A 24,086-nucleotide genomic window follows, 5' to 3' on the forward strand; every position below is an offset into this window, starting at 1 on the left:
TTTATAAGGTTTACAACTCTTGTCTTTTAGCCCTTCTTTGGAAAGTCAATTAGGGTTTTTATGGATGACTTCTGTATCTATAGTAGCCAAAGACTTCATTGCCAAAAAGTTGAGGAGGGGCTTAGGAGGCTTCATCAATTTGGGGGACAGCTTAACCCTGAGAAGTGTCACATTGCAGAGTCACAAGTGGTATTGCTAGGTCATGTGGTTTCTTTGCAAGGAATTCAAGTGGATCCATCAAAAGTAAATGCTCTCTTGTCACTACAACCACCAACGACAACCAAGGAGCTCATGACTTTCAACCACAAAGTAAGGTACATGTCTCGTTTCATTCACCTTCTAGCGGAAGCTATTGCACCTTTGCACAAGCTAGCAAACAAACCCACATTTGAATGGAGAGAGGAACACGAATTATGCTTTACCGAAGTAAAGGGTATTCTCAACTCTCTTCCAACAATAATGCCACCAAATCCAAAGGATACATATTACGTCACGCCAAGTGTAGGAATGGAGGCCATCGGTGTAGTTCTCATGCAAAAAGACCCAAAAACATGCTACATGAGGCCAGTATACTTTGCAAGCAAAGTCATGACCGCTACAGAGAAGGGCTACACCGATATGGAGAAGGTGGTATTCACAATTATGTTTGCGGTAAGAAAGTTCCGATCATATCTCTTACCTGCACCATTTGTCATTCTCACCATGGAAAACAATTTACCATATGTTGTGCAACACATGAGCCTCTCATCTAGGATAGCCAAATGGGTTCTAGAACTTCAAGAGTTTGAATACACTTTTCTTGTGGAAGATAGCACAAGGGCAAGTCTTGCAGACATTCTCACATACAAAGTGAGAGAAAGGAAAGAGTCACCAAAGGCAGGAGACAAAGCTACACCACAAAATAATGAGGAGGAGATGGACAATGCACACATTTTGTGCTTTGATGGAGCTTACCGACGACAACACGATCAGGCAGCAGGGGGGGTTCTTATTCTAAGTCCACAAAGGGAAGTTCTTGTTAAGAAAGGTATCACCTTGGAAAATGTTCATTCTAATAATGAGGCTGAGTATGTCACCTTAAAGTTGGGGCTTGAAGAATGCAGAAAACTTGGCATCGAAAGACTTATAATAAGAGGTGATTCCTTACTAGTTATTAGGCAAATCCAAGGGATATGGAAGTGCAAGAACCCTACTCTAGTGGAGTGTCTTAGATAGGTGAAGGCTTTGATAAAGAACTTTGAAGCTACACAGGTACAGCATGTTGTGAGAACCCTCAACAAGGAAGCAGATTATCTCGCCAATGAGAAACTTCAGATCATGGTGGGAGGTGTGAAGCTCTACGAACCAAAGTACCAAGGCCAAGAGGAATTGAAGGACATCATATGTTTCCTCCAAACTGGTGAGTGCCCTAAACACTTGGATAAAGTGCAAAGGCATAGGTTGGTAAAAAAGGCAACTCCTTACCAACTCATAGGAGATGATCTGTATCATAAAGCGAAAGATTTGGTGCTAAGAAGGGTGCCCTCTGTTCAAGAAATAGAGAGAATCCTCTTTACATGCCATGATGATGTCTGTGGGGGTCATTTTTCTCATGATATTACAAACAGGAAGATTTTGCAAGCAGGGTTTGTTTGGCCAAGTCTACACCGTGATGTCCAGCATTGGTGTAAGTCATGCAAAGGTTGTCATATTGCTGGAGATCAACCACTCACTTACGAACCTCGAGTTCCAATAATTTCGTATGGTCCTTTTGAGAAGTGGGGTGTGGATGCAATAGGCCCGCCCCTTACCTTGCACATCTACCGGGAAGGTCTTCATCATTGTGGGAGTAGATTACATGACACGATGGGCGGAGGCAGCAAGTACAACACGAATTACAGCCGAGGAGGTATCAAAATTTATCTTTGATCACATATGCAGTAGATTCGGCACACCATTAGAGATTTTGTCAGATCGTGGTCCACGGTTTAGAGCAGAGCTCCTAGATAATCTTTTGGCAAAGTTAAAAGTCAAACATTTGCATTCTACACCTTACTACCCTCAGTGCAATGGGTTGGTTGAAAAGGTGAATGGAATGATATGTAAGATCATTTCTAAGCAGGTTGCAGATCGACCAAACGACTGGGATCATCATTTGACTGCAGCTCTATGGGCATACAGAACATCTTTCAAGGTATCCACTCAATTCACTCCTTTTCATTTGGTATATGGACATGAGGCACTCCTTCCTATTGAGGTGGAGATTGCAAGCCTACGCATTCTCTCACGGGGAGCAAAGAGGCCAAAAGAAGCTTTGCAGGAAAGAATTTTAGATCTTCAACGACTTGAGCTTGATAGAGAAGAGTCCATCGACTATTACATTGCCCAAGCCACAAGCCAAAGGGACAAAATCAACAAGAAGCTCAAGGGGAAAGGATTGAAGGAAGGTATGTTGGTTCTTCGCTATGATAAACGACTTGATACTCGACTTGACAAAAAGTTTTTGCAAAGATGGGAGGGACCTTTCATGATAAAAACAAAGTTTGGGAATGGTAGTTACAGATTAACAGATTTATCAGGAAAACTCCACAAGACCAGAGTCAATGGATGGAGATTAAAGCCCTACTTTCAACGTATCAATCCGTTGATAGGAAGTCATCTACCTACAACGTCTAAGCTCCAAATTGGCATGGCTCCCTTCGGCTTGGCAAATTCTCCACCTATTTTTAAAGCTTTGATGTGCAATGGGGCTCCTCAAATTTAAAGTCGTCGGACTATTAACATTCATAACCCTCATATATTTTACAATGGAAATTATAATTTTTCTCAAAGAGAAGTACCTATGAGTATGAACTTGACAATGTATTGTATTCACTTGTAGGATGAACTTTGCATTTGTGGAGAAAGTACATTTGATTCTTGACAATGAAATTGTTGGTATTGGTTGTGTGTGTGGAACAGATCCAGATTCCACATGTGGTGGTACAAAGATAGGGCAAGGAAATGTATGTATACTAGTGGAGGAATGTTTGAAGGATGTGGTGCTCCCTTTTCCTACAATGGATACTACATCTCTCCAAAGTTCATTATGGAGTGTCGTTCGATGGCCCAAGCTTCTTTTGTAGTCTTCCATGATAAATGACAACCCAATTGACACAAATGAACGCTAGAGTGGTGATGAACAAGGGGAATAAGTTGATCCTTTACTTATAGATGCAGTACCTATAACAAGCCCAGAGTTTGCAACATTGATACGAGAATCTTGGAGAAATCAAAGGGTACTTTTAAAGGATGACACAATGATGCAAATTGTACATGAAGGGACCATCTTAGATGTAGTTCCAAACAATTATGTTAGCTTCTATGTACTTGGTGATGATTTTGTGGATGTGGGTATTGAAAGGGAGAATGAAATTAGTGAGAACGGGTATTGAAAGGGAGAATGAAATTAGTGAGAACATGTGTATTGTGGCTAGCATCACTTTGGTAAAGTGGCCCATCAAGCAGACAACCATGTTGGATGGGATCCCATTACAACGCTTTATTCCTATTAATATGATGCATGCTAGATGTGCAGAATCTGATGTATCCAATGATGATAATGCTATAAAATATGGTGATTGGAATACCATTGCTACATCGTTAAGGATGTTAAGTATTGAGCCTGATTTAACCCTTGTAATTTTCTGTGGTAATAACGCACATTTGTAAGGCCCCCATTATGAGGAGAATCCATTTTGCGTGAAGAAAAATCACTCACCAAAAACCATAATCACTCGTCGGAAACCAAAATTTTCACTCCGGATTATTTCTTTTTGTCCGAATATTATGGCCGGCTAGCGGCGGAAAATGACCGGTCAGTTGGCGGTTTGGCCGGTGGCCAGTAGTCAATGGCCGGTGGTGGCCGGTGGTTGGAAGTCAATGGCCGGTGGCCGGTGGTCGAAAGTCAATGGCCGGTGGCCTTCAACATTTTGAAGATGAAGACCACGGAGGACATGATGAAGTCACTTGACGACTTCTACAAGAAACCACTGGCATCCAATAAGGTATTTCTAATAAAGTGCTTGTTCAATCTAAAGATGGTAGAAAATGGTTCAGTTTCAAAACACCTAATTGATTTTAACACAAACACAAGTATCTTTGATTGGTGAAAATAAATTTTGATGACAAAGTGCAAGCTCTCCTTATACTATCGTCTCTACTGGATAGTTGGGATAGCCTTGTGATGCCTATAAGTAATTCTATTTTTGGTACAAATAATTTTAAGTTTGACGATGTTGTGGGTGTTCTCCTAAGTGAGGAAATGGGAAGGAGAAGCACAGGAGAATCATCAAGTGCCGCACTGTCAGTAGAAACAAGAAGAAGGCCTAAGGAGAGGTTCAAAAACCAAAAGGGTCGTGATCGCTAAAGACAGACCAAGTCACGCACAGAGTCAGTTCTTGAATGTTGGAACTGCGGCAAGAAGGGCCACGTCAAGAAGGATTGTTGGTCCAAGAAGAAGAAGGAGACAGAGTCTCAAGACAACAAGCCAACATCGGAGGCCAATGTCTAGGCTTGTGGTAAAAGGGTTTTCTCAAAATAAAGGTACTGACTTCAATGAAATATCTTCTCCTAGTGTAAAAATGAACTCAATTAAGCTTGTCTTAAGCCTTGTGGTTGCTCATGATCTAAATCTTGAGCAAATGGATGTAAATACTGCATTCTCTCACGGTGACTTAGAGGAAGAAATTTACATGCTTCAACCAAAGGGGTATGAAGTAAAAGGTAAGGAGAAGTAAAACCTACTCGGATCACTACGTCTACACGAAGAATTTGGGAGATGGAAAGTTCATCATCCTAATGTTGTATGTTGATGACATACTGATTGCAAGTGCTAACATGCAGGATATCAAAGACATAAAAGAGGAGTTGTCTAAATCTTTTTCAATGAAAGATTTAGGTACTGCAAACTCGGGGGGTTCACTATGTGTAAAACTACCATATCACGTGCGTTCAAGACATGTTTGTAAAACCCCTTATCTGTGAATTCTGTTAAGAATATAATGTACCCTTTTCTTTTAAAATCTGTAAGTTTTTTTCATATTTGAAAAAATAATGCCCCTCTGTATATATATTTTTGTCAGTTCAAGAACTTTAAATACCCTTCTGTTGAACTCACGTGATAGGTTACATTTTTATTAGGTGACCTCCCCGGGACTACAAAGAGGATACTTGGTATGAAGATATCAAGGGAAAGGACAAAGAAGACAATAAAGCTATCTCAAGAGGATTACATCAAGAAGGTACTAGAAAGGTTTGCAATGCAAAATACCAAAACGGTTTCTACACCTTTGATTGGTCACTTTAAACTAACCAAGGATATGTGTCCAAAGTCACAAGAGGAGATAGCCTATATGTATGCAGCGGTAGGTTCTCTTATGTATGCTATGGTCTGGACAAGGCCAGACATTGCACATGCAGTAACAGTTTTAAGTAGATTCATGGACAACCCAAGTAAAGAGCACTGGCAAGCTATGAAGTGGATACTTAGGTAACTAAAAGGGACAACAACAAATGCTTTGTATTTTGGAGGAACTGATATTTTTCTAGAAGGGTATGCTGATGCAGATATGGCAGGTGACGAAGGAGCACTATTGTCTATGTCTTCACGGTTGGAGGCACAACAGTTAGCTGGGCTTCAAAGTTGTAGAAAGTGGTCTCACTTTCTATTACGAAAGCAAAGTATGTAGCAATGACGAAGGCAAGCAAAGAAGTTATGTGGCTTCACAGATTCTTAGAAGAGCTTGGATTCAAACAAGACAATTATGTCTTGTGCAATGATACCCAAAGTGCTATCCATCTTGCAAAGAGTTGAGCCTTTCATTCAAGGAAAAAGCACACTGAGGTGAGATATCACTTCATATGCACTCTTTTGAAAGAGGGACAACTAAAGCTAGGAAAGGTGTATACAAGTGAAAATCCTGCAGACATGTTTAGAAAGGTGGTCAATAAGGAGAAGTTGAGATTTTGCTCATCTTCAATTGGCATTCAAGGATAAGAATTTAGGATGGGAAGCAGTCACAGGTTTGGTTTGGAGATCGGTCTCCAAGTGGGAGATTGTTCAGTATGGAGCCTAATTTAATCCTTGTAATTTTATGTGGTAAAAACACACATTTGTAAGGCCCCCATTATGAGAAGAAGCCGTCGTGCATGAAGAAAAATCACTCACCAAAAATCATAATCACTTGCTAGAAAACAAAATTTTCATGCCGGAATATTCCTTTTTGTCAGAATATTATGGCCGATCGACGGCCGGGAAGTGGTTGGAAAATGACCGGTCTGTTGGCCGTTTGGCCGATGGCCAATAGTCAATGGCCGGTAGCTGATTTCAAAGAAGGACTTGTCTTCTCAAGGGCGGCCACACATAGGCATATTGGAGGCTCTGTTTGGACTTATCTACACAAGGGCGGCTACACATGGCTGCCTCTCATGAGAGAGGGTAGCCCTTTTGGCCTATAAAAGGAGACCATTTCTACACACATTTTATAGTTTGAAGTTAATGCAACAAGGTGGGTGGGAGGTGGTGAGAGTGAATCAAGGTGGGAGCTCTATTAAGGATATAATCCCTTTGGGTCAACCATATCGTGTGCACTCTCTCTCCCTCTACTCTATTATCTCTTGTGTGTGAAAATTATCTCTCTCCATTAAGTAATCTACTCAATTATCTACTTAGCTATGTCACATTTCCTAAAAAAGGAAGCGGCACTACACTTTTATCAACAGATCTTGGACCACTTGTCCAACCTACTAACCATTGTGTAATGGAGGTTCTAGCCCAAGGTGGTTTGAAGGTCCACCACCTGTTCAAGCTAGCTCTATTGAATAGTCCTATCTCTTTTCTGATCATGTGGATGGTTTGGGGTAGAGGTCAACCACTTGTACAACCTACTCACCATTGTGTTATGGAGGCTTTAGCCCATGGTGGTTTGAAGCTCCATCACCTCTCCAAGCCAGCTCTATTGAAAAGTTCTATCTCTATTGTTTGAAGGTCAAAGTGTGAATGGAGTATAGCTACTATGTTTACTACCATGGACGGTTTGGGGGAAAGGTCCACCACTTGTACAACCTACTATCCATTGTGTTATAGAGGTTTTAGCCCTAGGTGGTTTGAAGGTCCACCACCTGTCCAAGCTAGCTCTATTGAAAATTCATACCTCTATTGTTTGAAGGTCAATGTGCGAATGGAGTGTAGCTACTAGGTTTACTACCATGGATGGTTTGAGGTAGAGGTCCACCACTTGTCCAACCTACTAACCATTGTGTTGTGGCGGTTTTAGCCCAAGGTGGTTTGAAGGTCCACCACTTGTCCAAGCTAGGTCTATTGAATAGTCCTATCTCTACTATGATAGCATGGATGCTTTCCGGTAGAGGTCCAACACTTGTCATACCTACTATCCATTGTGTTATGGAGGTCTTATCCCAAGGTGGTTTGAAGGTCCACCACCTGTCCAAGTTAGCTCTATTCAATAGTCCTATCTTTATTGTTTGAAGGTCAATGTGTGAATGGAGTGTAGCTACTATGTTTACTACCATGGATTGTGTGGGGTAGAGGTCTACCACTTGTCCAACCTGCTATCCCTTGTGCTATAAAGGTTTTAGCCCAAGGTGGTTTGAAGGTCCACCACGTGTCCAAGCTAGCTCTATTGAAAGAAGCTATCTCTTTTTTTTGAAGATCAATGTGTGAATGGAGTTCAACTACATATTTACCCCCATGGATGGTTTGGGGTTGAGGTCCACCACTTGTCCAACCTCTTATCCATTGTGTTTTGTTTTAAGGTCCACCAGTTGTCCAAGCTAGCTCGTTTTAAATGAAACTACCTAAATTTAAATTATCTTGTATAAATTTGAATTAAACCGCTCAAATGCAAATAATCATGCCTAAATTCAAATCAAGCCGCTCAAATTTAAATAATCCCACCTTAATGAACTTCATCCTCTCGCTTAAATTCAAAAATTCCCATCCAGATTCAAAGTTGAAAGCAAGTTCAATTAAAAGGAGATCTTTGTCCCGCCTAAAATCAAATCCCTCCTTGTTGAATCACATTTTTTGCATCTATAGCCAAACAAGGTCCACCACTTGCCCAACCAGTAACACCAAGAAGAACCCCAATATTATACATCCACCAAAATTTTAGCTCACATATTTCATATTTTAGCCATTTCAAAAATAATAGACAAAGAAAGTAGCCCTCAGCAACTCAAGAAAGACCAACCATTTGGCCAAACCAAGATTTAAGCAATTGACACAAGTAAGTCAACTTGTCATTCACGTTACTATTAATATACTATGTATTTAATATTACACAAACAATATATTTTCATATCTTTGTATGTTTGAAATATGTGTATTTTCATAGTAATACTGTATGTGTAATTGCATAATAACAATACTAAACCCTAAAAAACCTAAAAACATAAATTATGTCTCTATGAAAAAAAGAATTGATGAGAGAGTGCGAGAGAGAGAGAGAGAGAGAGAGAGAGAGAGAAAGATGTACCTGTTCTGCTGTGTCGACCTGTTTTGCTGTGTCAATGTGTTCTGCAATAGCGATGTGCTCTGCAATAACGACTTGCTTTGCAATAGCGACCTGCTCTGTGATGGTGCAACATGCTCTGTAGATCGCCCTCGACGATGGCAATAGCAACCTGATTTTCTCAGATGGTGATAGCAAATTGTTCTTTGGTGTTGACCTATTTTGAGATGGCGATACCACGTGCAATAACGACCTGGTTTGCAATAATGAACTTCTCTACGATGGCGACCTGCTCAGTGATGGCAAAAGTGACATGTTCCTCTAATGACAACCTTTACAACAATACCTATTTTGTGTTGTGCGTGAAAGCGACCCTAGGTTTTGTGTTTTTTGTGTGTGAATGCCATGTAAGCAGCAAACGCGGCCTTTAAGATTAGACCTAAATTGTGGTTTGTGCCTCATGGAACATATGGGACCTAAACTTCAAATATAGCCTCTTTTGAGTTTTATTATCCTATTTCAAGTCCAAGTTGCATGTTTTGTCATAAATTTTGACTGGGAACTCAGAATATAGCAACCAAGGGCTAGGATGAAGCTTGCAAGATAATGTACACACCCATACCTGGTTTTGGTTTTGAAGGTGTTTCTTAATACCTTTTCCAAGTTAAAACTTCTGGGGTACCCAATTTAAGCATCCTAACCCTAAAAAGTCTAGAGAGACACAAGTTTCATATCAGTTTCAAAGGCCACGTGCATAGAATTAAAGCACAAAAAGGGACAGTTAAGTTGTTCATATTTCCAAAATCTATAACATGGCTTCACTTAAAAAGCAATCTAGTAACGATGTGATGAAAGGACTAATGGTCAGGGAATTGGTGGAAGCAGCACCACTGTTAGACCTTCCTATAGAATATAACTTCTTGGCCAAAAGGGTAATCAAAATAGAGATGAGTCACGTTATTAAACCGTCTTAGACTCTTCCATGACTGCTTCTCTCTCTTTTCAAGCCCTTCACATTGGGAAGCAAGATCTTAGCCCAAAACCTACATGACTCACTTGTTTAACATGTAGTCTAACACAGTACGCCTAGTCCACTATCTGCCACCAGGACCCACCGTCAATTGACCAGCCAATTTGTTATTGCATTAGCATTTCACCTTTAGCATTGGCCATTAAAACTAAGTCCACCACTATACTGTGGAAACGCCCTATCCATTGCCACCACTTGTTCCGCCCACCAACCACTTTGTTTTTGCATTAATAGTTCACCTTAGTCATGGACCATTAAAAGTAGGTCCACCACTTGTCCAAGTTGTACTACTATAACATAACACTATCCGCCACTAGGTTCCACTGCCAATTGTCCAACCATTTTGTTCTTGCATTAATATTTCACCTTTGACATTGGCCATTAAAATTAGGTCCACCACTTGTCCAAGCTATTCTTCTAGTAGGCCTCATCCACTTCCACCACTTGTTCTGCTCGCCAAACACTTTGTTTTTGCATTAGTAGTTCACCTTAGTCATGGGCAATAAAACTAGGTCCAAGTTATACTACTCTAAAATAGCACTATCCGCAACTCGGTTCCACCACCAATTGTCCAACCACTTTGTTCTTGCATTAATATTTCACCTTTGGAAATGGCCACTAAAACTAGATAGTAAACCTGGTCCACTATCCACCACTTGGTCCACCAACCAACTCCTTCTTGCATCTGTAGTTCACCGTTGGCATTGGCCATTAGAACTAGTCCACCACTTTTCCATGCTATACTCTTAGCAGGCCTCATCCACTTTCCACCACTTGGTCTTCCCACCAACCATTTCGCGTTTGCATTAATATTTCACCTTAGTCATTGTCCATTAAAGTTAGATCCACCACTTGTCCAAGCTTGAACATAGTAACCCTAGTCGACTATCCACCACCAACCACTTTGTTCTTGCATTAGTAGTGCAGCTTCAACAAGGGCTACTTGGAGATTTGAAATAGAAATTGGTCATTAAACATAGTTCCATCACTTGTCCAACCTTGCTTACATTCTTACAAGCAATGACTACTTGGACACTAGGAAGTAGGATCTTGCACTAGTTCACCTTGGACACTGAGCTTTAAAACTAGGTCCACCACTTGTCCAAGCTATGTTACTAAAATAGGGAAGTGGTTCTTGAGAAATTATCCACCACTTCTCAAACCTTGCTTCCATTGAAAAAATTAAGACCTACTTGGACATTAAGATGCAAGTTCTATAGTAGTTTAGTGATGACATTAGGACTTGGTCCACCACTTATCCAACCTACTACCCATAATCTTATGGAGGCTTTAGCCCTAGGTGGTCTTAAGTTCCACCACCTCTCCAAGCTACCTCTATTGAAAGAAGCTATCTCTATTGTTTCAAGGTCAATGTGTCAATGGAGTGTAGCTACTATGTTTACTACCATGGATGGTTTGGGACAGAAGTCCACCACTTGTCCAACCTCCTATCCATTGTGTCATGGAGGTTTTAGCACAAGGTGGTTTGAAGTTCCAACACCTGTCCAAGCTATCTCTATTGAAACAAGCTATCTCTATTGTTTCAAGGTCAATGTCTAAATGGAGTGTACCTACTATGTTTACTACAATGGATGGTTTGAAGCAGAGGTCCATCACTTGTCCTAACTACTATCCACTCTGTCATGGATGCTTTAGCCCAAGGTGGTTTGAAGTTCCATCAGCTGTCCAAACTAGCTCTACTGGAACAATCTATCTCTATTGTTTCAAGGTCAATGTGTAAATGGAGTGTAGCTACTATGTCTATTAGCATGGAAGGTTTGGGTAGAGGTCCACAATTTCTCCAACCTACTATCCATTGTGGCTTATTGAAGGTCCACCACATGTCCAAGCTAGATATATTGAAAGAAGCCATCTCTATTATTTCAAGGTCAGTGAAAGAATGGAGTGGTGCTACTATGCTTACTACCATGGATGGTTTGGAGCAGAGGTCCACCACTTGTCCAACCTACTAAACATTGTGTTATGGAGGTTCTAGCCCAAGGTGGTTTGAAGGTCCCCCACCTATCTATTTAAAGAAGCTATCTCTATTGTTTCAAGGTCAATGTGTGAATGGGGCAGAGCTACTACGTTTACTACCATGGATGGTTTGGGGTAGAGGTCCACCACTTGCCCAACCCACTAATCCTTTTCTTATGGAGTTTTTAACCTATGGTAATTGGAAGGTCCACCAAATGTCCAAGCTAGCTCTATTAAATAGTCCTATCTATATTGTTTTAAGGTCAAAGATTTAATGGAGTGTAGCTACTATGTCTACTACCATGGATGGTATGGGGAAGAGGCCCACCACTTGTCCAACCTACTGTCCACTCATGTCCAAGACAGCTCTATTGAGAATTCCTACCTTTATTGTTTGAATGTCAATGTGTGAATGGAGTGTAGCTACTACCTTTACTACCATGAATGGTTTGGGGTAGAGGTACACCACTTTTCCAACCTACTAGCCATTATGTTATGGAGGTTTTAGCCCAAGGTGGTTTGAAGGTCCACCATTTGTCCAAGCTAGCTCTATTGAAGATTCCTATCTCTATTGTTTGAAGGTCAATGTGTGAATGGAGTGTAGCTACTATGTTTACTACCACGGATGGTGTGGGTAGAGTTCCACCACTTTTCCAACCTTCTAACCATTGTGTTATGGAGGTTTTAGCCGAATTAGAAGGTTTAAAGGTCCACCACTTGTCCAAGATAGCTCTATTGAAAGAATCTATCTCTATTGTTTCAAGGTCAATAGCTGAATGCAATGGAGCTACTATGTTTACTACCATGAATGGTTTGGGTCAATGACTACTTGGACACTAGGAAGAAATGTCATGCACTAGTTCACCTTGGAAATTGAGCTTTAAAACTAGGTGCACCACTTGTCCAAGCTATGCCACTTAAATAGGGAGGGGTTTCTTGAGCCAATATGCACCACTTCTCAAATGTTGATTCCATTGAAATAATTAAGGACTACTTGGACATTGAGATGCAAGTGCTATAGCTGTTTAGTGATGACATGAGAACTAGGTCCACCACTTTTCCAATCTATGTTGTAATATAGTAAGTGGGTAACCATTTTGTACACTTTGATTGGGGCTCCTCAAATTGAAAGATGTTGGACTATTAACATTCATAACCCTCATGTCTTTTATAATGAAAATTATAAAATTTTGCTCAAAGAGAGGTACCTATGAGTATGAACTTGAAAATGTATTTTTTCATTTGCAGGATGGACTTCAAATCTGGGGAGAAAGTACATTTCATTCTTGATAATGAAATTGTTGGTATTAGTTGTGTGTGTAGAACACATCCAGATTCCACATGTGTTGGTATAAAGATAGGGCAAGGAAATGTATCTATACTAGTGGAGGAATGTTTGAAGGATGTGGTGCTCCTTTTTCCTACAATGGATACTACATCTCTCCAAAGCTCATTATGGAGTGTTGTTAGATGGCCCAAGTTTCTTTTGCAGTCTTCCATGATAAATGACAACCCAATTGACACAAGTGAAAGCTAGAGTGGTGATGAACAAGGGGATCAACCTAATTCTCTACTTACAGATGCAATACCTATAACAAGCCCAGAGTTTGCAACATTGATACGAGAATCTTGGAGAAATCAAAGAGTACTTTTAAAGGATGACACAATGATGCAATTTGTACGTGAAGGGACCATGTTATATGTATTTCCAAACAATTATATTTACTTCCATGTACTTGGTGATGATTTTGTGGGTGTGGGTACTGAAAGGGAGAATAAAATTAGTGAGAATACGTCTGATGTGGCTAGCATCACTTCGGTAAAGTGGCCCATCAAGTAGACAACCATGTTGGCTGGGACCCCATTACAATGCTTTGTTCCTATTAATGGGATGCATGCTAGATGTGTAGAATTTGATGTATCCAATGATGATAATGCTAGAAAATATTTTGATGGGAATACCGTTGCTACATCGTTAAGGAAGCGGCCTACACTTTTATCAACAGATCTTGAAAAACAAGAGTAGCACCAACTTCTTCTTTTTATCTTGCAACAACTGAGTCAATTCAAAGGGTTTCATGTATTGATTGTTGTGGACAAAAATGCTGTCAGTTTGCAGATTGGGATATGGTGACAAGGTTACGGCAAGAATTTTGGGGAAAGTCTCAGAAAGAATGCACTAATTATGTTTATGATGCCGTATCTATATGCTATCAAAAATATGAAAAGATGCGATACCAATTCAAGGTAAATGGCTATATTATTTGTTGTAGAGCATGGTATGTGCTACATGGAATACCAAAGGCATCATTTTATTGCTACAAGGAAAAATTTGAAAATGGTGTGCACCATTATGTGCATGGTAACACATACACATTGAGACGAGGACTTCAACATACTAATTTAGCAAAAGCATTGCTAAATGAGTTTGTGGATAACAACTCTGAGAATGCCACACAAAAGTGGAACACTAGTAGATGGCTCAAGAGACACTCAATTAGTGATTCCATCAATGTACAAACAGGTTGACATTTTAAACGAAATCAACACGACACTTGACCAAATGGGTTATGAGAGGAAGTTATCTCAGTCTTCTTTTGGTAGGATGTGGAACAAAGAGTATCCACATGTGCACGTATGTCACACGTGTCAATGCAAGGAACTTACCGATACACTGTGTACGAGCCAAAAATGGCTCCAAGCACACAACAAGCATAAACTAGTAAGCTCAAACAAGGCGATGGTGTGTCACTCACCGCTCTACGCTTGCTTTTGTGGAGGATTCCTTGCCGCGAAGAAGAAGGAGCCGCTGCTTCCCCGCGCTCAACTGCTTCACCGCCGCTGTGCCATCGTCGCAATACTCGATCTCTCTCTCTCTCTCTCTCTCTCTCTCTCTCTCTCTCTCTCTCTCTCTCTCTCTCTCTCACTCTCACGCATACACACACACACACACAAAGAGATGAAAAAGAAGAAGATGGAGATGGAGCAAGAGCACTCTTCTATTGCACAAATGAGAGAATGAGTGAATTTTAGGTTTAGTTGAGTTTTATATGAGCTCGCCCCATTCACACTTGGGCGCCCACACTTAGCCAATCTTACCCAAACGTTATACGTTTTAGTTTTAGAGTGCGCCTCTCATCGGTGATCACTCTTACCCTTTTCCTATTAGACCGACAAGCCCGGTACCTGACTCTACCAAATAAATAATACGAAATCCATTGTAGGTGATAGGAATGTGTGTGAGGGTTAACATGCCCCCCTTACTGATGTAGATTCCGTCCTCAAAATCTATTGAGTTGAAGCTCGTTCATCGAGGTGGAAAAGCATCTGAGATGAATGTCCTTAGCCTCCTTCAGTCACTGCAAAATCAAACAACATTGGCACAGTAATTGCATTCTCATAAGCAATCAAAAATCATATGCAGTTGTAGACAGACAATTTGATTGGTAACAGAATTTTAAACCTTTTGTCAGCAATAAACATTAAATTGCAATATAATCAAACGCATAAACAGCTGTAAAGGTAAAAACTTAAACAAGTCTGGGGTCGCTTATTTAACGGTCGAAAGGCACTAAAGATCGACTATTAATACCATAGGTAAGATTCTTAATTTTCTTTGGTCAATTAAGTTGTTTAATCGCGAGAGCCAAGTATTTCATGCTCGAGGGTTGACTAGACGCTATACCTAGAAGACCTTGTAGTTAAGCTACAATAAAAGGAATTTCTCATGAAATCATCTCTTGACTCATTACGCTTTCTTTGACCCCCCAAAGTCTTTTCACAATGATTCAATTTTGATGTGTGTGCTTATTTTGTATGCCTTGGGTTTTTTGCTTTTCAAGGAAAAGCCCCCACACTGGGAACCTCTAGGGCTCTAGTACCATATGCGATACATGTGAGTGAAGTACCAAATCAAGCTAAGATTTCTCTTCCAGTTTAAGATTTTACATTGTGGCACTTTGATTTTCTGTTTGTTCGTTTTCAACATTTTAATTTTGTAACTTTGGGGGGTCGTATGACACTGCTACTCTCCCCAGGCTCATCACACTAGTAAACTCCCTTTATAATACTTAAGCTAAAGGTCAATAGGGACTAAGACCACTAGAAACCCTAGTACATTTCACACAATGCTGCCTAAATCGGATTAAGAACCTAAGTAACCATTAATTATTAGGAAGGCATTCCCCATGGTACTAAGAGAAGATCTTTAATGCCTAGCTTGGTCAAACTAGCTTAGTCGGACTGCTTGATTTTTAAGCCTAGACAAGTGATTATGACAGAAAAATGACATTCAATTTAATGTTTGATACTAAGCAAATGTGTTGAATATTATGCTACCAATCAAAATTAAAGCAGACAAACATGGATGCAAAAAGGTAAGGGGCAATGCTAATGGACAAGAAACACCTGTTTGTGTTGATGGTCACACTTGATTTGAAGAGTGAGTCAAGATAAAGATTCCATGAAGGTCCAAATCCTAACCACAGCTCTTGTACACACTAGGAAACACAAGGAATACCTCTAGGAGGCACATCAGTGGGAAAAAGGAACTTTGCTAATCACTCAACTTTAAAACATAAACACTCCTATGGTACTAATTGTACCTACCCTCCATCACTCGAGTGATGAGGATCAAAGGTGTTTTATGGCATAGGTTTCTGTTCAGTGTACTGGATGCGAATGTGTAGGTCTGAGTCAATGTTTTGACTTTTATTGTGCATACTCGTTTGCTAATTGCTCTTGATCTTTATTATTTTTGTTTTTTGTGAGTATAAGTCTTTATATATACATTCCCTAAGATTGGGAGATTGAGAGGTCAGGGAGGAAGGTTGAGAGGGGAGTGAGTGAATGATGACTGTCAGCAAACACTCCCCCCTTCCTTGGGTAGATCATACCATTTGAAATGAGCTTGTCACCCTTTAAAACCAATTGTTCCAGTTGGTAATAGGTGGGGATTTTTGCCAGTAGTTTTCTATTACCTTAGGTGCCTCGTCGAGTTGTAAGGGTGGTAAGGTACTCTCCCAGGATCGAACTTGAAGTGGTTCATCAGGTGATTCTTGAACACTGGGAGGTGTGGATTCCTTTGTAACTTTATGGAGGTCCACTATTGTAGGTGGAGGCTATGGAGAAGCTTTTACCTCTATGGATGCATTACATGAGGAGCTAGAAGCTTCATGAGACTCCCCCCTTCCTGAGCTGGGTGGAACAAATCATTTTTTCTTCGGTGCCCAAACTAGCTCTAGAGCGGGTGTGTAGCATTCTGTGGTTTTTTTCTTTCCGCGATCGTTGATTTGTTTTGGAGCTACAAGATTGGGCTCACATGGGTCAGGTGATAGGTAAGAACACAATCTACATTTTGGCACCCAGATTTGATCATTTACTTCATAGTAGCCTTGGGCTTCCAATAGTCGTTTAGGAATCCACCACCACGTTTTCTTACTTTTCTTGGAGCGAGTGGGACGTTTCTTACAAGGTTTCTATTTTTTAGCACTAGCTATGTTCGCTAAAGAAGCTTTAGGGACCCACTTGTATGTTTTCTTTGTTATATTAGGATGAGTCTTGTCAGAAGCTATATGCAGTTCTTCTAGCATTTTAAGGGTACGGGCATTTCATCCCCCTCAGGTGTTACCCAAGTCGTCCCCCTATTTCCCCAAGTGTCTGTGGTTGCTGCTAGGTAGACCCGATCCACATTGTTCGACTCAATCATCCCAAGTAGTACATCCATATAAGGAGAATCTTTCCCAACATGAGTGTTTGCTTTACACGTGTAACGATACTGCAATGGGGCCGAGTGAACTGTGGTGTCAGATCTATGATCAATTATAAACCTGTTTCCTAGGGGATGTGCTCGACCCGTTACAAGATCCGCTCGAATTACAGAATCTTGGAACTGCAAGTAGACATGGTTTTTAGACCAGTCATGCACCATTTTTGCTTCACTCATGAAAGGACATCCTAAGATCATCTCCGATGCCATAGTGTGTTTGGAGAAATCCATAACAATGAAGGTAACTCTTATTTTATGTCCAAAGACTTTGATCTTGAGATCTTCTAGCGTCCCAATAGGTTTAACAATAGACCCATTATCCATCTTCACTACTATAGTTGTGGTCGCAATGTGAGGTCTTCCCATAGTCTCCTAGCAATTTTTAGTCACAATGCTAACCCCAGCACCACCATCAAGGATTCCCTTCACAGTTAATCCCTTAGTAGTGATTGGTATGGTCGCATTGGATTCATCACCCTCAAAGTATTGTCCCAACTTGTTAACAGGTATTTCTATAACAAGGTTCTCATCTAGGTTGGGTTGTGGATCTAAGTGTTCCTCCTCTATTGGCATCTCCCTAGCTCCATCCTTCTGTGCAAATTGAGGTAGCCCAAACTTTAGTTATCCATTGAGGAAGGCTCGAAGAGCTGAGACTAGCTCAGGGTCTTTATATAGTTTGGACATGATGGTGGTTCTAACTTTTGAAGACATGAAATCCATCAATTTGGCAATGTTTAACGGCACCTTTTGACCTTGAGTCCCTTGACGTGGGGAAGATGGGTTCTCCATTTCTTTGATAGGATCAAGTAGTCCCTCTGTAAACATTATTTTTCATCAAGAAGTGAGTACGCCCACTTTCCCATGACTTTAAGTAACTTTCTTCTTGGATGACACTAGGTATGGCTAAGGGTCTATGGAACTGGTGAGGTTGTTGTTGCGTAGGGAACACGGTGTATGTAATCTGGATCTGCCTAGGTGTTGGTTCTAGATCCCTTTGGGTATCTTCTACCAAACTCCTTAATTGCTTGACTCGCTCAATCTCCTCTGTAGGGTTTGGATAAGTTCCTATCTTCTTCTTGGATCCTGGCCATTGTGGCTCATGAAGATCTTCCTTGTTGGTTTCTATCTTAGTGGTTGTTTTGGTCTCCATGGTTTCTCCTGAATCAGAATCCTCTTCCACGTCATTCATATATACGGGGTCGTCACCAGTCCCTATGTTGGTCTTTGAACTAGGGTCTGACTTCGCTTCTTTTTGCGATCTCTTTCTTCGTGTTTTCTTCTTTTTCTAAGATTGGGAAATTGATGTTGTCTCTCTTTCCTCAAGAATATAATTTTGTTTTTGGAGCATCGATCGTGTGAGTACATTTACTAGTACCACAGGTGTACTTTGTGATGGCTCCTCGGTAACTTCAATCAAGTTTAATGGCGTGATCTTTTGTGCATTTGGATTATTTGGACATTGGGCAATCAAATGATCTATGCCACATTGATTACACATGAGTATCGGCATTGTAGACGTGCTCGCTTGATTGGTTTACATTAGTGTGGCATTCTTTTGTAGACTAATAGGACACTCAGCTACACGATGTGGACCTCCACACTCATAGCATTGAAGAGGTGGTCTCTTAGTGGTAAAATTGATATTTTGGCCTCTTGCCACAAGAGCAGCTACTTGATATACAGGTTTGACCTGTCCCCAATAGTCCTCCATGTAGTATTGTGGACTTTCTTCAAGCACATCCATCCCATAGGCAATATTAGGGTCTATATCTTCCTCACAGCCTTCCAAACAAGAAATAGATGACTCACAACCCACCTAATTCACCGAAGTGATTCTCGGATGTGGTGGTTGCGGTCCTAGCACTCGAGGTGGTAAGGGTGTTGTTTGAACAACATTTTGGGCCCTAGGGACCATGTGTTGTGTTGTTTGTTCAAGAGGTGGGGCCGGCATCAATGCAGGCACTCGAGGTGTGTCTGTCCATGCTAAGGTTGATCTATTGTCCATCGCACGCTTAAATACTATACAATCCTTAGCTTGATGACCATACCGTCCACACACATTGCAATTCCCATTAAATTTTACTCTAAAAGTAGAGCATTCACTGGTACTATGCGGTCCATAGCATATTGAGCACCATTGTTGCTCCCTTCTTGGATACATATGATTGTTTTGCGGAGCATGATTATTCCTAAGACTCTCTTGAATAGCCTTGGTGAGATCTCCTAAAGTCATCTCAAATATCTTTGGCTCCTTAGAAATAGGCTTTAGGGTCATTGGTTGATGCCCCGATGCTTGTGAGCTAATAGATTTAGACTCAACAGACACTCTTTCTCCTTGAATCATTAAATTATCCTCCAATTGGACCACATTGGTGGTGACTGCTTCCCAAGTGGTGATACCTCTAATGACTAGGCCAATCTAGATATCCTCATGTCGTAATCCCCTAATGAATCTATCCAGCAATTGATTATTATTGAAGCGCTCATTTGGATTACATCGAGACTAGGTGTGGATGGTATACGTCGACGATGTGTCCCTATGGAAGGAAGAATGCAAGTGATTTCAGAAGGGCATAATGGTGAGTCTCGTGGACACTTTTCCAACGAAGTTACCTACAAGAAGATTCTGCAAGCTAGTCTGTGGTGGCAAACACTCATTGCTGATGTCAAAAGTTTTTGTAAAACTTGTGACATATGCCAAAGAATGGGCCGACCAACAGCTGCAGATATGACTCCCTTAATGCCAATACAACTACTGGGAGTATTCATGAAATGGGGACTGGATTTTATGGGACCTTTTAAGAAGGTGAATCCCAGGAAGAACAAGTACATAGTAATGGCTACTTGTTATGTTACCAAGTGGGTTGAAGCTAAGGCTCTTCCTGACAACACAGCCAAGTCAACTGTAGGGTTTCTGTTGAGAATATTGTCTGCTGCCGATATGGATGTCCAGTAGAGATTGTGACCAATCAAGGAACACATTTTATCAATGACACTATGGAAATCCTATTGGATATGCTTTCAGACAAGCATCGGAAATCTACTCCTTACTATCCGAGATGCAATGGACAGGCTGAAAGTAGCAATAAGACAATAAAGACTATTCTCACTAAGGTGGTGCAAAAGAAACCAGACCAGTGGGATTTGAAACTTCAGACTGCTCTATGGGCTTAAAGGACAGCTTATAAGGTAACTACTAGAATGACACCATTCAAAATGGTGTATGGTACTGAAACTGTGGTTCCTATGGAGTTTGTAATCCCCAGTTTGAGGATGGCTATGAAGTATGGATTAGACTTCAACCATAATCTTAAGAAGAGGCTAGATAAAATGATGCAATTAGATGAACTCAGGAAAAGGGCTATATTGGAACAAGAAATTGTTCAACAACGAAGGAATCACTGGCATGATCGCCGAATTAAAGTTCGAGAATTCCAGAAAGGAGACTTAGTGCTTCTATATCAGTCTAGACTGGGTCCAAAGAAGCCGAACTTGAAGATTGCCTGGGCAGGACCTTTTGAGGTAGATTGGGTCTTCTCCAATGGCAAAGTCAGACTAAAGGATTTATCTGGACTAGTGTTGCCAGGAGTATATAATGGAGCAAAGATCAATCTTTATTATTCAGAGACCAGAGAAGCTGGGCCAGAACAAGGCACTAAGGAATTTGAGGTTGTTGATCAAGAGATACCAGAATCAGACACTTTTGGACTTTTTCACGTGCAACCAGTTCCAGCTTCAGAACCAGTACCAGAAGGACCAGATCAGGCTGACCTTAGAATCAGTACCACTATGGTCGAGCCAGAATCGAAATCAGTCCAGTACTAGTATGCATACACTTTCCAATTTCTGAGCGCCCAACGGTCAAATGGCACGCCAGTGGTAATTATTACAAGGATGGGTCGCAGTCTTGTCCAATGCATGTCTACCACAACAGCAACGACACACACAAGTCTAGGAGCGGAGAGTGGTGAAGCTTCTATGGCACGAACACGTATAATAGTCAGGAGAGTTAGCATTTTTCCTCATAAATCTCTTGTGCGACGCTTCCCTCCTGTTAACCATTCGCCATCGCCAACCTCCAAGGTTTCTTCACTGCATCCGCAAACTTTGACCTTTGACGAGACAGTTGACTGTCAGACAGTCTTGCCAGCGACACCAGGAAACGGCTTCGACACGACGAGTAAGTCATCTTCTCCTTCGCCTGTTTCATCGTCATCGACCTCACAGGGTATGGGTAGAAGGAAATGCTCAGAGAAGATGCAGGAGTCTCTTGAGGAAACCCACGCCATAGTTGTTGAGGCAAAGGCAAGCCTTCCTGTTATCGTGTACAATAAAATCTAGCGTTATGTATTTACAGATCCAGCAATGACTCTGCTACAACTCTGGGATCTTTGAGTTGTGCTGCAAGCTACAAGGATTTCTTTTGATGCAGATATCATCAAGCAAAGTCTTGATTCCTTTGACACTGAAAATGGCAGTGCCATGGTAAATAGTAGGAAGGTGTCAGTGACACCAGAAGCCATAGCATTTGCATTCCAGATGCCCAATGAGCCCAAACCTTCTCTGGCAACTGCGCAGCAAATAAGTATCGCTCTGCAGGAGGATGAAACGGCTAGACAGAAGAGAAAGACAAGTGCTCAAGGAGTTCTAGTAGCAGGACTAGAAGCCTCCACTGCTTACAGGTTTGTAGTCGAAGCAGTAAGCCTTAAGAACAACCCAACATATGTATCTGAAAAATTGTTTGCTATGCTGTTGGCCAAGATACTGGATCCACGGGTTCATGTCAACCTTTGCCAAATTCTCTCACACAATGCACTTCAGCAAACTGCCAAGCTAAAATCTCAAACTGTTTTCAAAGACTTGTATGTTTGGCAATTCCTGTATTGGGCTACTGCTGCAGATGTTAATGAGCAGGTAAAGAAGGCTTGGAGTGAGAAGCTAATTCCTGAACCAACGAACATTGAACTATCCTCAGATGACGAGGAAAAAGACAATCAAACCATTTCAACTGACCTAAAAAGGAAAGCAACTACAGAAGAAGCTAGCAATTCAAAGAAGCAAAAAATTACACCGAAAAAAAGCAATGAATTTTTGAAGCAGATAGAAAGCCAGGTCAAGGTAGTAACCACTGAGAAAGATGTAGTGAGTCAAACTGAGCAGCAATCTGCTCAAAAGACTGTGCTTGACCAGTCAGTTGAAAAAACCACAGTTGCTATTGGGTCTGGGAAAGGTCATGACAAGCCAACCTCTATTGAGAAGATAGCAGACCAGTCAGGGGACAAAGGCAAGAGTCAACTGGACAAAGGAAAAGGTCCAGCATTCTCGACTTTGCCTGGTGGACTTCCTACAGATACTGGAAACCTTCTGCCAACTAGTAAAATAGGATAAGTTGCTAGAAAAGCAAACTCAACAATTGAAAGGGCATCTTCTGCTTAGCAAAGTTGATTATGCAACTCTACCCTACGTGGCTCCAATGGCAATATATGAGCTTACTGATTCTGATCCAACCACAGTCAAAGACATGTTCAGTCCTTATACAGTCTTCTTGGAATACCATTGTCAGTTGTATGGGACAACTGATGGAGGCTGTTGGATCAGAAGAGGAAGTCAAAAAGCTCAAAGATGACTTGACAGAAGCACGTCATCATCAGATTGAAAAGCTCCAAAAAAACCAGGAAGAGAAGAACATACAACATAGGGTACTGGAAGCTCACTCAGAAAGGACTAATGAGTTGTTGTGAACAAAAAGCTAGCAAAGGATGAATCTGAAATAATGATTATCAAGAATCAAAGGAATGAAGCACTAAGAGTTGTCGAGTGGGCTGAAACAATGCTCAAGATGAAGTGGGCGAAATTCAGAAAATTGCTACCGCACCATACAGCTATGAATCTCTAACTGAAAGATACATTCATAACAACTTGTCTGAAATTTTAAATCCATCAGGCAATGCTGTTTTCAATTTAGAGAATTTAAAGTCCTTGATGGAAAGTATGCAGAGTGATTTGCAGGGCAAGGTGAGTGATTACAATAATGCTATGATGAACCAAGCTATAATGGATTATATTGAGCAACAGACTTCTTCGGAAGAGGAAGAAGAAGACGAAGAAGATGAAGCTGATCAGGAGGAGGATGATCAAGAAGCTGGGCATACAAAGGACGATGATGATGCCCCACCACCATCTCCACCTCCAAGACCTGGTATTGCTGGGAGAGGGCCAAATGAAGGAGGCCAGTCAGAGCCAGACCAGCCAGATCAGAATGAGGGCCAACAGGAAGGACAGGATAAAGAGCACCAGTCGGGTAACCAGCAGACTGAAGAGCAGTAGCCCAGTCACACTGGGAATCATCCAAGTGATCAGTACCATCTCAGAAGAGATGCTAAAGGGAAAATGAAAGTACAGGATGCGAAACCAGTTGTTGGATCATCAGCATTCACTGCAGCTCATTACTCTAAATAGGCAATTGAGACATCAAGAGGCCTCCATCACTGGAAAGTATCTGGAGGATGAAGATCTCTTGACTGACTTGGAAAGGTTTCAAAGGCTATATGTGGGAGCCAGGGAAATGGTAGAACATTGGAAATCAGCAGCTTTCCATGATAAAGAAGCTTGCCAACTATCTACGCATCCCAGTACAGTCCAGCTGCTGGAACGAGTTCCGGAATGGATACTCAATGCTGATGAGAGAGTGGTAAACCCGTACTGGCAAAGGCAGTCTACTACAGATTTTCGCTCCCTAGCCCTGGAACTGGAAGTTCTGCTGGGTAACAAACCAACTTACCGCTGTATGAAGAATGTTAGGGTATAACTCAAGGAAGTT

Source organism: Adiantum capillus-veneris, chromosome 15 (assembly GCF_014529385.1).
Source record: "Adiantum capillus-veneris isolate H3 chromosome 15, ASM1452938v2, whole genome shotgun sequence".
Classification (NCBI taxonomy): Eukaryota; Viridiplantae; Streptophyta; class Polypodiopsida; order Polypodiales; family Pteridaceae; genus Adiantum; species Adiantum capillus-veneris.